The sequence below is a fragment of the Etheostoma cragini genome, chromosome 12 (assembly GCF_013103735.1).
Source record: "Etheostoma cragini isolate CJK2018 chromosome 12, CSU_Ecrag_1.0, whole genome shotgun sequence".
Taxonomy (NCBI): Eukaryota; Metazoa; Chordata; class Actinopteri; order Perciformes; family Percidae; genus Etheostoma; species Etheostoma cragini.
In genome coordinates this window covers 22,438,536-22,453,184 of record NC_048418.1, presented here as the reverse complement: position 1 = coordinate 22,453,184, position 14,649 = coordinate 22,438,536, and the positions used below count along the sequence as shown (strand labels likewise).

General features: G+C 40.3%; 1 protein-coding gene and 1 long non-coding RNA gene across 2 annotated transcripts in view; one reads left to right on the top strand and one right to left on the bottom strand.

Moving 5' to 3' along the window:
- LOC117954135 (contactin-associated protein-like 4) overlaps positions 1 to 14,649 on the top strand; it is a 151,858-nt gene that overhangs the window by 37,922 nt on the left and 99,287 nt on the right. The window lies entirely within an intron of this gene.
- LOC117954163 overlaps positions 4,238 to 14,649 on the bottom strand; it is a 35,946-nt gene continuing 25,534 nt past the window's right edge. The window contains exon 2 of the long non-coding RNA XR_004658764.1: positions 4,238 to 4,314. This is a non-coding gene — a long non-coding RNA (uncharacterized LOC117954163). The remainder of the gene's footprint in view (positions 4,315 to 14,649) is intronic.

Sequence of the window (14,649 nt, the reverse complement as noted above, 5' to 3'; positions counted from 1 at the left end):
AACCGGAAGAACTACTAATGCGAGTTGGTCAAAACCTTTCCTTTTAGTAAACTCATGTGCACATAAACAATGTTCTCAATGTGGTGTTCATGCGTAGAGCCCCTGGTGGAGATAAGTTTCATGTTTTGTCGAGCCTTGTATTTTGAGGCTAGCATAAGAACTCCCATTCAAAAGGCCATTCGACCAAAAAAACGAGAATACGGTCAAACTTTAAAGTGCCGCTTCCGTCCTAATTATTTGACTTCAAAAAAAAACACTAGGTTGCTTTTTGGCGAGAGCTACGCTACAAAGCAAACCTTTTTTTTCCTGCTTAATATGCCTCTTGTCTGTGTCCTCTCTGCCTTTTGACTGCTTTGTGAATCCAGCGCTGATGGGAAAAAGTGCAATTTAAGGAGACATTTTGGTTTGTGGTTGGAGGTACATGGTGCACACAGGGTGGAATTGATATTCAATGTTAGTAACAGTTGGTAAACCTTTTGGACTTCTGCCGTTCTGCCAAAAGCATTGCTCTTCCTGTCATGACAAACTACTGTGACTACCATTAGTAGTCCCTGTTCTGTTATCTTTACTCTGATTATTATTGCCACTGTTCATCACACCCCCAACCGGCACCTTCAGACACCGCCTACCAAGAGCCTTGGTCTGTCCTAGGTGTCTTCCGAAAAAGGGGTTTTTACTCGCAACTGTCGCACTAGTTGCTTGCTCTAGGGGGTCTGTAAAGTGTCATAAGATAACTTTGTATGAATAAATTCAAATTGAACTGAATAATAGTTACAGATGTGAGTGAGGAATCCAGAGTTCTACTAGAGTTACTGAAAAACAGCATAAATATGTCGCTAAATTTATTTACTTTACTGGACATGTTGTGTTATGGTTGTTAAAGCTGAACATGATATGTAAAAAGTAGCAACGCACTCACTAGGAATTACCAGCCAGCTTTGTAGTTGTAGCAAGTGCAATTCTTTTTTTGTCATTTACATTTTTATTCGCAAATATGAAAAACAACAGCTCATTTGGTACAGCTTACAGAAGACAAATAAGACGAGTAGGTAATTTAGTGAAATAATGGTTCAGTCAAAGCGTGCTTTATCCTGGTCACAAGGAATGTGAAAAAGAAAAAGAAGAATGTACAATGTACAGGCTGAGCAGACAGAAATTACAGTAGTATTAGTTAAATGAAACAATCAATCAAAATATTAGTAAATTAAATAAATATGGCATAAGAAATCTGCTTACAATCTCATAATCAGGTGGACAATGAAGTTATCCCAACATAAGCCATACATACTGTTACAGCCATGACCTCATATGATGCTTTCTGACTCCTGAGGAGTTTCCACTCCTGCATTGTTGGGTTTATAGATCATTTTCAGTGTCTCAATATAATTCTGACAGCCGAGGGTATTCCAACCATCAGGACTGGTAAGCTATAGTCTTGGAGACATTGGCCTGGTTACTCCTGCCCATGCCCCTAAGAATTCCAGTATGTCAGGCCAAAATGGTTAGTGTAAAGAGCATTTCCAAATGAGATGCAAAAGGTGCCCGTCTCTGTTTTAAAAGCCTATTTGGTGTCCTGGTGCAATATGTTATACTGAATGAATTTCCCCCTACTTTCCTTGATATATTTTGCCATTATTAGCCACAATCCGTTTCCATGTATCCATGATAATTGCGCAATCAAGGTATTTCTGTCAAATATTCCCAAATGTCGCATTCTACTCCACACAGCAAATCACCTTGCAAATTTTGACCAATGAAATTTTGCCTTGGGGGCGTGGTCACACACACAAAAAAACAGGCAAGACCACAACAGAAGAACTGAATAATTTGGGGTGCTTTAACTAACATCTACAGTGATGTATTTGCCCCGTTAAAACATGTAATCGAAGAAATGCACAATTGGCCAATGAAATCCAATGTCCAAACATGCTAGCAATTAGCCTGTCGGCTAGCTGAAAGGTTTGAGTGTTTAAACTAACATATACAGTGGTCTATTCAGTTGTGTATGTGCCCTGCCTAAGTTTTGTTTGTCATTTAATTCACAATTTTTGTTGATAAAAGTACCAATGTTGGTGTAGAAACATTTTAATCACATTCAAAGTTTCATGATGTAGCCCTGATAACCTCCGCCATCTTGGTCAGACTTTTTTTCGTAACTCCCGCTTCCAAACACAAACACGCCAACCTGATTGGTTCTCCATTGGTCCTTATTTGAATAAAGTTAAACTTTGTTTTGCTCCCCTTCGTGGTTTGCTCTCATCTCGCCCAATGAGGGTGAGTTTTGTGTCCATTAAATCTCAATGAGAGCGAACCGACATTTTGTTGTGTGGAAATCTATCGTTGTGGTTGGAGGGGCGGTTCTAAGATCAGACCTTTAGGGGGGCTCAGCCCCTAATCAGGCCCATTTCAACTGCCCAGTTGTCGGACAAAGCACGGGGAATCATCATGATTCACATCCCCTAGCCCCCTAGCTCTAAAATTGATTTAAAAAAAAAAGTTTTTGTTATTATAATTTTTAAGGGGGCTGGGGATGACATTTAAGGGGTCTTGAGCCCTCCTTAAAAGGGTCTTATATCATCCATGAGTTGTGGAATGGAACATTTTAGCATCTCTCAGCTCATTTTCATATATTTTGTCTCATTTCATGCCTTATGCTGCCAGTGCAAAGACCAGGCTTCCTCTCATTAATAATAATAATGTCAATATGAGAAAATGCAGGGATTAGAAGTGGGAGTGTAATGACTGGCGAAGCTACTGCTGATTGCATCAAAACACATGTTCAGCCATCAATGCAGCTTTCACGTATTGTTGCTAGATTAGGAGATGTGTGTTTGGCCCATTTCCTCCCAAGCTGTCTTAACGGTGCAAAGCCCACACAGCTCCAGCTGTTTTGCATGAAGAAATCGAATGAATAAATGAACATCTCCGTCTCGTTTCCATCTCTTGCTGCTGCCGCTAACTCTCCGCCTCCCCCAGTCACTCTCGGAGGAGCAGCTTTGCTCTGAGTTCATTTAGTCACTAAATGAACAGTTTATCAGAATCTTGCAATACAACCTACAAGACAAACACAGGCATTTTATTTAGGGGCTCATGTGGCATTATCATAGATTTTCTCACATAACAATGGACAATGGTAATTCACTTTTATTAATTTACTTCAGTATCAAGAGTTTGTCTACCAGGAAACGGATCTCTTTGTCTTTTTACAGTTTCAGTTTTTTTCTCCCAAGACAACCAAGATAGGGGATAATAAAACATGTACTAAGACGTCGAGTTATATTATTTTACTAAACTTTTTATCCGTAGCACTAAAGTGTATTTCACAGGTGTGATATGAATCAGCAGGTCTCACTGATTGAAACATAATTATGGTATTGTGTTGTCGTATCATCAGGCCCAAACGTAAATCAGCCCCAAAAAAATTATTATGCACATTTCAGAGGTAATCCAAATATAAAACTCCAGCAATCGGCAGCAATTAAGCAGACCGTTCTGCTTGTGATGGAGATGTGTTTTATGTAATTTGAGTTTAATTAAGAAAAATAAATTATTCCTGTGAAAAATCGACAGAAGTCTGGGTCCGCAGATTCTGTATGACCCTGCATATTGTATATTAAATGAACAGTGGTGTAACATATTGTGTGTTGAAGGCTGTGGCGGCTGGCAGTGATGCATCAATCAAATGTGCACTGTTGGTATAAAGTGAGTTGGTGCTCACGTTGGGAACACCAACAGCAACAGAAGTGTGTAATTACAATAGTAGTGCTGGCCCTAACCAAAGACAATGCAATTTCTTCTTTTTTTTAAATGCCACTGCACAACAGTTCAACTTCTTTAGTTTTAAAGTGACCATGTTATGAAAAGAAAATCACTTTTTCTGGGACTATGCACGCTGTCTGGATGTCGAAACAAGAACACTGTGATTCAGGTTTTGAAGACTTGAGTATAAAGAAAATAAGATTTGCTTTGATAACAGGTTGAATTATTGTAACTGTACTAAGTCAGGAAGGCATCTGCTTAATCTTGATTGGTTGATCTAAAGAGCCTCCTGTGTCATTTTGACTTTCAGACACATGCACACATACAAGACTTAAAAAAAAAGACAAAACTGATTGTTTGCGCTGGAAAAATCACTTTGGACTTATTGTCCTAATTGACCTCCTTGAAACTTTAGGACAGGAGTGTCAAACTCAATCCCACGAAGGGCCACACTGTAAAATAAGGGCGAAACATGTAAAGGTTATTCACATGCTATTATGTCATTGTAAAAGTCAAGCATCTTTCATTGTATTATTGCATGTCGCATAAAATCTTCTCACTTAAAGTTTATTTGACATAAAGACCCCAAAAAGTCAGCAACAAAAGAAACTTTGCCGTCAAAAAAAGAATGAGAAAAACATTGGAGAAAAAAACGTCATCAAACGGGCCAAAAAACACTGAAAAAAGCTACAAAAACTACTTGTAAGTGAACCTAAATTGACATGCGGGCCGGATCCAAATCTGCGAGGAGCAGGATTTGGCCTGTGGGGCTTGAGTTTGACACATGTGCTTTAGGACAAGGGTCTGACTGGGGGTGGAAAGGGGACTGATTACACAGGGACCTTATGTGAGGTGGGGCCACAAAGATGCTACAATAACTAGCTGTGGATGTGGGGAGGGGCCAGTAGAATTTAGTGCTACACCCAAGGGGGTAAACAGGCGTCAACGAAGCGTAGCTCCTATGGCGCCATTATAATGCTACAAAGCATTCACCTGCTGTTAGTATTTCCATTGACCGCCATTCATTTTGGCACCACTTTGACAGTGACTGAGTAACTTCTTTACATCTGAAGCGTGTAAAAACTTCAGTTGTCCATTGTTTATTTCTAAAGAAATCCGATAATGTATAAAAGGCTCCATTACCCTGTATTCTCACGTTATGGCTCCGTAGAAGACGTTTTTGTAAAAATAGGCTAATGATTGTGTCATAACCACACCCATAGTTGACAAATCACCGTATTGTCAGAAGAAGCTTGCAGACAGTTTGAACTTACATCAGCTGTTTAGGTTTAATTACTAATGTTAACTAGCAGTTTAGTTAACATTAATTAGCCTGAGCCTATGTCGACTCCTAACATATACCTACCTGTCCGTCTCTGTTGATTGGGTGTGATTGAGATTTCTCTTGCACAGCTACCAGAAGACTTACAACTTTCAGACAGGTTGCTCACGTCACATCTACGTCATCAAGCTCAGTTAGAGGCTGCACAGTAACTCAGCCATCACCGGAAAATTGCTTCTAATTGACTTCACTGGTCTCCATCCAGAGCAGCGGGATCTGTTGGTCCATTTCCTTAACTGTCTATGACTACGGACACCAAAAATGTACATATGGAGATCACCTCTTGCCTGCATTCATGCACATGAAGACTTGTTTTTTTCTGATAGATGTTAACTCGCTCTTCCTCAATCTTGCTCGACATGATCAGTGTTGGTGTTTCCTTTGTGTGCCACCGGGCCTTTGTGTGAGTGCAGCCAGTGGATACAGTCTTTATTGAGACATTATTGTGAGTTTAATAGATTATGACTTGCTGAAAAGACAAACGCTTTGGCTGAAAAATCCAACAATTGCCTCTTTGAGGTTATTTTTTTGCAACATTGTTTTATCACACACAGCTCAGCAGTGATATATGGGTTTGTGTCGGGCGGCTTAAAGCATGCGTGCAAATACACTACAGCCTCTTCACGCACATCGTTGTTACATCTGGGCCCAGAATTGTGGAAAAAGCTCTGGCAGGCAGCTGATTGCAGATAAATGTCTCTTTCACTAAGAACCTGCTAAATATTTCCCTTTTCTTCACTTTGTATCTTAATTTTCCTCCCCCAGTACATATAAATATATGTTTTTTTTAAATTATCTATTTTTTAAACTACTTCTTCTTTGCTTTAAATCATCATCTTTGAAATTGTCTTTTGTTCTTCTGTATAGTCTGGGCTCTCTTCCTCCGCGGTCCCATTTTTGTCCGTAAGAACTAATTTAGTCTGCTTTTTTTTTCCTGCCAAATGTTAATAGCAGTCGGGCAGCAATGCCAATTATGCTGGAATAGAATTTAAAAGCAATTATTTTGCCCCAGTAATCACTTTGTAACTGAATTAGATTTAAAAGTGGAATTAAACTTTAATTGTAATTGTTGTGGTTGTGCATGGATTGCCAACTAATCAAGTATTGATTTACATGTGTGCGTTCAGTGTGCACTTAATTGCAAAGTTCCAATTGTTACAGTTGAAACATGAGTGGGAATGTGTTGTAGTTTGTCTTCCGGAGACATCGGATGTTTCCCAGCGTCCTGCTGCACCGGAGTCTTTTACTGTTCTACTTACTTTCCGTCTGATACTGTTTTATCAGCCTGCTGAAATTACCATCTAGGCTTTGCATTCTCATGCAAATGATGATGTTAGCTACCTGTCTTCCTGTTCACTTTCCTCCGTGTCGCGCCCTGTAACGGCTCACCTCTCCCTCTGTCTTTTCCATTCTGCTTGACTCTTCATTTTAACTTGTGTCTCTCGTTTTGTGTGTTCCAGTGTGCCCTCTGTACCTGTCAGGTGGAATATCGGTGCATTATTAATGACTCTTTTCTTCACTTTATCCATCCATCTGTTCTTTATGGTGAAGCTGCTGTCCGGAGCGGACTCACGTCAAGCTTGGTTTCCCTTCCACAGTGAAGCGGAGAGAGAGCTGTGCAGCCTTATCCTGCTGCTCCAATGACGAGACAAATTGAGATGGTTTCAGGTGTCAGAGCGCTTACATGTGAAGTGGATCAGGGCGAGAGGAGTAAATCCATTTCAAGTTAGGTTACACTTAGTTTTTTGTTTGTTTCTGGAAACAGAATTGGCCCTTCCCCCTGGGGACCCACACATGTAGGGCAATTTAACTTTGCGATTAATTTTGATGGATTTGTAAAAATGTCAATTTTCAGACATATTTTAATTTTTGAAAAAATAAAGTTCCTATTGTAAACCATACTATCAATGGTGTGTGACGGAAGGCAAGGAAAGGCAGCTTTGTTTGTGTAGCACAATTCAGCAACAGGGCAATTTAAAGTGCTTTACATAAAAACGATACATTGCAGTATACAAGGAAACATTAAAGAGCAGTTAAAAACAAAACAAAATTATAAAAGCACACAAAATAGCAGATTTTAGGACGGCTAGTATGGGACAGTGTATATGCCGCTTCTCCACATATGTTATCTACGTATATGAGTGCAATAACCATTTTGTGAAAACCCAAACTATGTAGAACAATATGATACACACAGTATATGTCTTTACCATCTCATCCATCCACCGCGGGCCCCGATGGATCATGGGACTTTGTACTCTGGTTACCCATCACCAAGAGTGGAAGTTCTTCTCTTTACAATATACAATATAGTCATATAAGGCTTACGCGACTCACAACAGCACGTCGGCTACTCGCTACAGCCAGAAGAAAAGTTTTGTTTCAAAAGAAGCTGAAGGGAGCAACAAAAATCACCGCTAAAAAAAACAGGAGTTTGGGAATTCCGACGAAGTTCAGACATCAACATGACTGTTGTCCGCCGACACAAAAGGGTAAGTTAAGTTTCCTGGTAACGTTAGCTAACATTTGCATGTGTTAGGGGCCCCGGTCAGTATTTACTAACGCTGTACGCTAGCATTATATAAAGTACATGAATTTTAGCAACCACGATTACACACCAACATGTGTGCTGTTTGTGTTTCAGAGCATTCACGCTTTGCAAAACCGCCGCCGCAGACCGTCTGGTGGGCGACATCCGACCGGTGAGATCTCTGGTTGTGACCTGCTGGACTTCGTATAATCTTTATGAGAGTCATGGAGAGACTTGTGACAACGACTGGGATGCATCTGGGACGGCAGAGCCGGTGGGGACACCTCACAGGGTGCAGAGGAAGAAGACCGGGATGTCCGGGAGGGTTTGATGCGCTACTTGAAAAGCTAAATAAAAACTTTTCTTTAATAACTTGTTTTGATTTTTAAAAGTAACAGTGTGCAATATTGGAAACGACATAAAGCCCCTAACAGCCCTTAATATTGAACAGTTGATAAGTGAGAATAGTGCAGAGAGCAGATAATCTGTTGGTGTCTGGCTAGATTTTTTTTTAAATGTCGCGTTTGTTCTGGACACACACTCCACACTCTTGTCTGATAACAACGCAGTGATCCGACCAACCAGCAGTCTGCAGGTTTTCACGTCACCTTTTGGGCTCGCCTCAGCTCGCTTGGAACCTCGACTGAGGTGGTACTAAAAAAAGTACATGGAGGCAGGTCCCAGGGACTTGTTTTTGTAATGGAAAACCCCAAAAGGCGAGTAGAGTCTGGGCGCGTCGAGTAGATACCACGCAGTGGAAAACCGCCATTAGTGTGACAGTGGTGAGGAAAAACTCCCTTTTAGGAAGAAACCTTGGACAGACCCAGGCTCTTGGCCGGTTGGGGGGTGATGAACAGTGGCAATAATAGTCACATAAAGATAGACAGTGACTACAAATGATAGTTGTAGTAGTTCATGTCATAGCAGGGCACTGCAGGGCGTCACAGGGTGTAGCGTGGCATAGCTAAATAGCATAGCTAGGCATGGGCTAAGCATGGGCGGACGTAGCATGATGCTACATGCTAGTTTAGCAAAGTGTCATGGCATTAATCTTACAATGATTTATGGACTGTATTTATATAGTTTTTCTAGTCCTAACGACTACATAGCACAGGAACCATTCACCATTCACACGCATTCACACACTGGCCGAGGCTGCCGTGCACAAGGTGACATTTTGTGTTTTAAGAATGAACAATTCTTCAAAACAAATGTCCTTTTGTGGTGTTATCCCATATCCAACCCCCCCTTTGTAGCCAATTAGTACATGCGTACACATAAATGAGTTTAGAGGACTGAGTGAACTGTAAAAAAAGGTCAGACACCCAGGCCACTAGGATTCAAAGACCAGCAGGAATAATGAGGGCTATGGCTAAGTTAAACCTATAATGCAGCTGATTGTGGGGGCGGGCAGTCAGTGAGGTAGGAGGGGTTCCCAAGTGCCTTGCCAAAGACCCATCCGCATTGGACTGCATGGCCAGTGATCAAACCACCTACCTTCCAATTGTGTGGCGAGCGCTCAACCACCTGAGCCAAAGCAAGCTTTGTTACATTTGACATTATATTTGGCGAAATCCAACACAACAGTAGCCTGGGTGACTAAGATCACATTCCGTTTTACTTCATAGGCGAGAAATGGTAGCTTTACGTCAAATGTCTCACTGCTCCCCAGTAAGGGTAAAGCCAGTTTTTTGTTCTTATTGGCTGGCAGAACAGGGATGTCACGCTCCTGACCGTCATTAACTATACCACCATGTGGCTGGTGAGAGTCTTGGCAGACACACAACTGGGGACGCCTCTTTGGTTTAATGCGGCAGCCGTGACAGAAAGAGTTCAGACCATCCGCCATCACTTCACTTTCTCTTTCGCTTTTCTCCCCCAGTTTAATTTGCGTGAGTAAAGGTCAAAGTGTCGCTCTTTTTTTCCTGTTCTCCTGTCACTGGACACGTCTGTTAGTCAAGTCCTTATTAGCTTTGCCATTTAGCTCTTTAAAGATCAGGCTCCAACAGTCGCCAGGCCAGCACCAATTCTTTTTTACTGCTAAGCTTTTCTCCTCTGCCTGCCAGCACACATTATTCAGAGCCCGGGAATACAGAGACTGTTTATTTTACAATACCACTGGCCACACTCAAAGTGGGCAGAAACTTGTAGACCTTCAACACATAAACTACGATCTGAGATAGATTTAACCATTATTATCCCTCATGTTGTCCTCGGGTCAAATTGACCCGTTTTCCTATATCAATGTTCTTTTTAATTACCCAAAATAACATGATTGATTCCACACAATGCTCTTTGTCAAGTACAAATCCGTACCTTCCTTAATTTAAGGGTGTCTTATTGAATTTATAGCATTTGGAGAAAAATTGAAGTGTTTTTGAAATAGTATTGAGTAAAAGTCGACATATTCCAGTCTGTGATTATCCATCAACATCCATTCCTTTAATTTTAGTCTAAATAATTCCTAATTTCTGCATTTCAAACTCAAACATTAGGTATAATTTCCTAAAAAGAAGGTTTATTGACCATAAATTCAAATAATAACTGTAAAAATAAAGTTAATAGTTTAGCGTTGCATAGTGTTAAACGTAAAAAAAAAAGTGACAAACATTGAAAAGAGGAACAAAAACGTGAGAAAAAAAAGTCAAAAGTATTGACTTTCAATTTTGACAGAAAGACAACACAAGGGTTCAAATACCAAACTAAGTACCAATCACAAGAACATTTCCCACAGGTTCTTTTTTATAGTATCAAATCATGACAAGAGTTATCTCAAGACACTTTACAGATAAAGTAGGTCTAGACCACACTCTTTAATTTACAAAGAGACAACAATTCCAATAATTCCATGATTTTGGAGCCTCCCTAATCCAAGGAAACCATTACTGTAGATTCCAGCACATACAGTAAAATGTAGTGGACCAAATTTCTTACCCTGAAATGTAAAAAAGTCCCTCTGGATTTGAATCCATAGCACAGTATTTGTTTTTTTGGCATTTTGTCTTTCTTGGAGAAAAAACACAGGAGCAAATGTTGTAGACCTCAACCAGTGGTTTTGCGGTTTGGTGTTGTAATTCAATACAATTTTTTAGTTTTAGTATCAATTCAAAACAAGAGTTATCTCAATACATTTTACAGATAGAGTAGGTCTAGACAACTCTTTAATTTTTCAAGCCCCAACAATTCTAGTAATTACAACTAGTGCAACAGTGGCAAGGAAAAACCCCATTTTAGGAAGAAACCTCAGCCAGACAATTGCGTCTGTAACGGTCCCAGTTGTTGGAATGAAGGACATTTCATAATCGGCCCAAATCTGCATTTTTATGCTCAGATTGTTGTATGCAAACCCCAGGAAAAGTAGCTGCTTACATGTAATAAATGAAGAAAGTAATAAAGCTTGAAGGTAATAACTAAAATGGCTTGTACACTCTAAAAACACCTCTTGGTGGTCCCTGTTGTTTGGTTGGTCCCACATGATATGAGCTGTTTGGCCAATTGCTGGACCACACACATAACACAGAAATATCTTGCAGCTGGTTCCTTTGTGATGGATTTGTGGGGCAGAAAGGCTTTCTAGTCCTACAGGCATCACATTGCCCTCAGCTCCTTTACCAAAATGGAACAGCTCAGTACTGTCCCCTGGAGGCTTTGGATAAATGTTTGTGTCTTTGTTTCAAAATGTTAGCTTCATGCTGCTACAACAAAAGGCAGACAACAGCATTGTGACATGAGGGCAAGAGACATTTACACTGTCTGCTCCTTTAATGTGTGTCGTCTCTCCTCTCACTGTTTCCCCGTGTTATTGCTTTGTATGCAGTGCTTTCTGTGTGTGTGTGTGTGTGTGTGTGTGTGTGTGTGTGTCATCGCTCGGTGGGACGCTGGTCAGCAGCCTCCTTCAGAATTGTCCATCTGGCGTTTGAGCTCTGAGGCGTGACACTGGCCTGACAAAGCACTTCTTCAATGCAAACACAAACACACACACAAACACAAAAATGCACACACACACATTCTGTCTTCTTCCAAAACACAGACAAATTGAATGACAATGAGCTTGTATACAGCCACTCAAAAAGATCACAGCTTTTATTGAAAGTGTATTTGGATAAGACACTTTGTTTCTAGCATGATATGTAACAAGGCAGTACTTTACCTCATATGTGCGACAAGCCTCTTGAAAAAAACTGCACTTTTCAAAAACATACATACATCTGCCTTCTTTTTTTAAACCTATCAACCTATAACACAACCAATCAATACGTTGCAACTCTGTTCTTTATTAGTGATGCTTAATATGGGAAAGGAGGCAGACCTGCAGGGGTACTGTAAAACTAATCAATGCTTGGCACCACAATCTCCTATTGATGATATTCTATACAGCCAAGTATCCAGACTTGCAATCAAACCGTACAACTAATCAATAGATCACGCAGCAGCCTCTTAGCTGTATGCTATATTTGGGAAAGGACCCTAATGGTCTGGTATTTTGTGCTACAAATCAATGCATGGCAACGCAACCTCTTATGTGCGAGGTGTTGTGGTTGGTCACGTAATACACACAAATGTGGAGTAAACATGTTTGTCAGAAACTAAATCCGGTAAAACATCTCAGCAGTGAGGTCAAAGGAGATGCGTAACTGTAAGATCTCATATCAGGACATTTGAGAGTGCAAAATAATGTATACTTCATTAATCCCACAAGGGGAAATTACAATTTACACTCTGTTGTTATTACACACATTAGACACAGACCAGAATTACACACACATGCTCAGTAACTATACATGCACTAATGTCTGTCCGAGGTTTCTGCCTAAAAGGAAGTTTTTCCTCGCCACTGTTGCACTGTTGCTTGCTCCAGAGGAAACTACTAGAACTGTTGGGTCCTTGTAAGTTCTGGAGTGTGGTCTAGACCTCCTCTGTTGGTAAAGTGTCTTGAGATAACTCTTGTTATGAATTGATACTATGATTAAAATTGAATTGAAATTGAATTGAACAGATTCTGGTCAATTCCTCGTGTACTTACATATACAGATATAAAAGAAAAACACTGTTCTTCAGGCATTTCAACAATAGACAACAATCAAATAAGCAAGGATGTAGACTAAAAGTATATAAAGAAGGAAAAAAACAACTACATCTCAAACAGCAATAACAGGCAATGGCGCAGTTCTGTATGTTAGAACAGTTAAAAGAGGTAGCATAGCATTCTTGGATGTTTCTGGTTCATTGGCATTTCTATAAACCACTCACAATCGTCTTGGGCGACGCTAAGTCCTAGACACAATGGCCATGCCTCAGGTAACCGTAGTCCTCATGAATCCACCAGAGTTTAGAACCGCAAAACAAAGAAAGAGGAAGGGGATGGACATCTGGCCTAAAATAGCAGCACCCGACACAAAACGTCGTCGATTTAGACTAGGAGACTAGTGATTTTAGACTACGAGACCTGTTACCCTGTTACAATCAACAATAGCTTTGTCCTGTACTTTGGTTAATGACCCTTTAGCTGCAAATCTAATGACTTTAGACCTCAGATGTAATTTGAGTTTAGCATGAACTTGGTTGCCTTGCAACCTTGATTCCTACTGCGATACATCAACCAAAGGGCCCCTGAGCAAGACACTTCACCCCAAGTTGCAACCTCTGACAGATATAGCAGTTTGAAGTTGCTTTGGATAAAAGTGTCAGCTAAATGACATGTAATGTAATATGACCATTGTCATGGATGTTAGCATGTGGCTTAAAGTATTGCTGTGCCTAAGTAGCAGCCTCACAGAGTCGGAGTGACTGTGTAGTCTTGTTCCTCTAAGCCATTTGTGTGCTTTATGAAGTCATATACATAAGCTTATTAAACTGCAAAAAGTAGGCCTAATTTCTTTTATTTACCTTATTTTAATCTGTTCTAAAACTATTATGATGTATCATCTTTGTGTTATTTATACAGATTTTCTGCATGGCTAGCAACACATTTCCGTGTGAAATCCTTTATTATATAACAAGATTGCAAGTTAGAGGTCATGTGCAATATGATGGTGCATTTATGTGCTGAGAAAGTGAGTGGAGTCTGTTATCTAGAAAGCCTGCTAAACAGCATTGCATTGTCTTATAAAAAGACAATTTCACAAATGTCTAACCAGCATGAAAAGCTGTGGAGGCTGCAGGTTTTTAAATTGGAAAACTGCTTCGAATTGGCAGGGGTTTTCATTCAAATGATGATGTCTTCTTTAGATGTATTGTGTGAAGACGTATGGAGAAATGGTTCTAGGTAAACATTCTGTGTAATACAGAGCAGCAATCTGAGTGCATTACATTGTTGAAATTCTATTTTCTACGTGAAAAACTCCTGCAGTGTCTTGGAATGAAACCAATCATCTTTGAAATACACATCACTGTGTTCAATTATAGCACTGCAATGGCTTTTAAACTTTAATGTGTGTTTCACAAACAATGTCTTCTATATTGGTTGTGTAACAACAAAATGTGTCATTAAGTAAAACTTAAACCATCCAGTTGTTCTGGGGTCTAATTTGACCCGATTTTAAAGTTTTTATATCAGAAGTTTGGGTTGATTGTCAAAAAAATAACATGGATGGTTCCATACAACGCTCTTCATTCACTCTTTACTCATAGACAGTGAAAGAAATGGACCAACAGATCCCGCTGCTCTGGACGGAGACCAAAATGTAAATGTGCTGTATTTATATAGCGCTTTCCTAGTCTTAACGACTACTCAAAGCGCTTTTACATCATACAGGAAACATTCACCAATCACACACATTCATACACTGTGGCCGAGGCCGCCGTACAAGGTGCCCCCTGCTCATCAGATACACACTCACACACATTCACACTCCAATGCGCAGCACTGGAGGCAACTTGGGGTTCAGTGTCTTGCCCAAGGACACTTTGAGATGGGACTGCAGGGAAAAGGGATCGAACCACCAACCTTCCTTCCGATTGGCAGGCAACCGCTCTACCACTTAGCCACAGCCGCCCCCAACCGGTGAAGGATATTAGG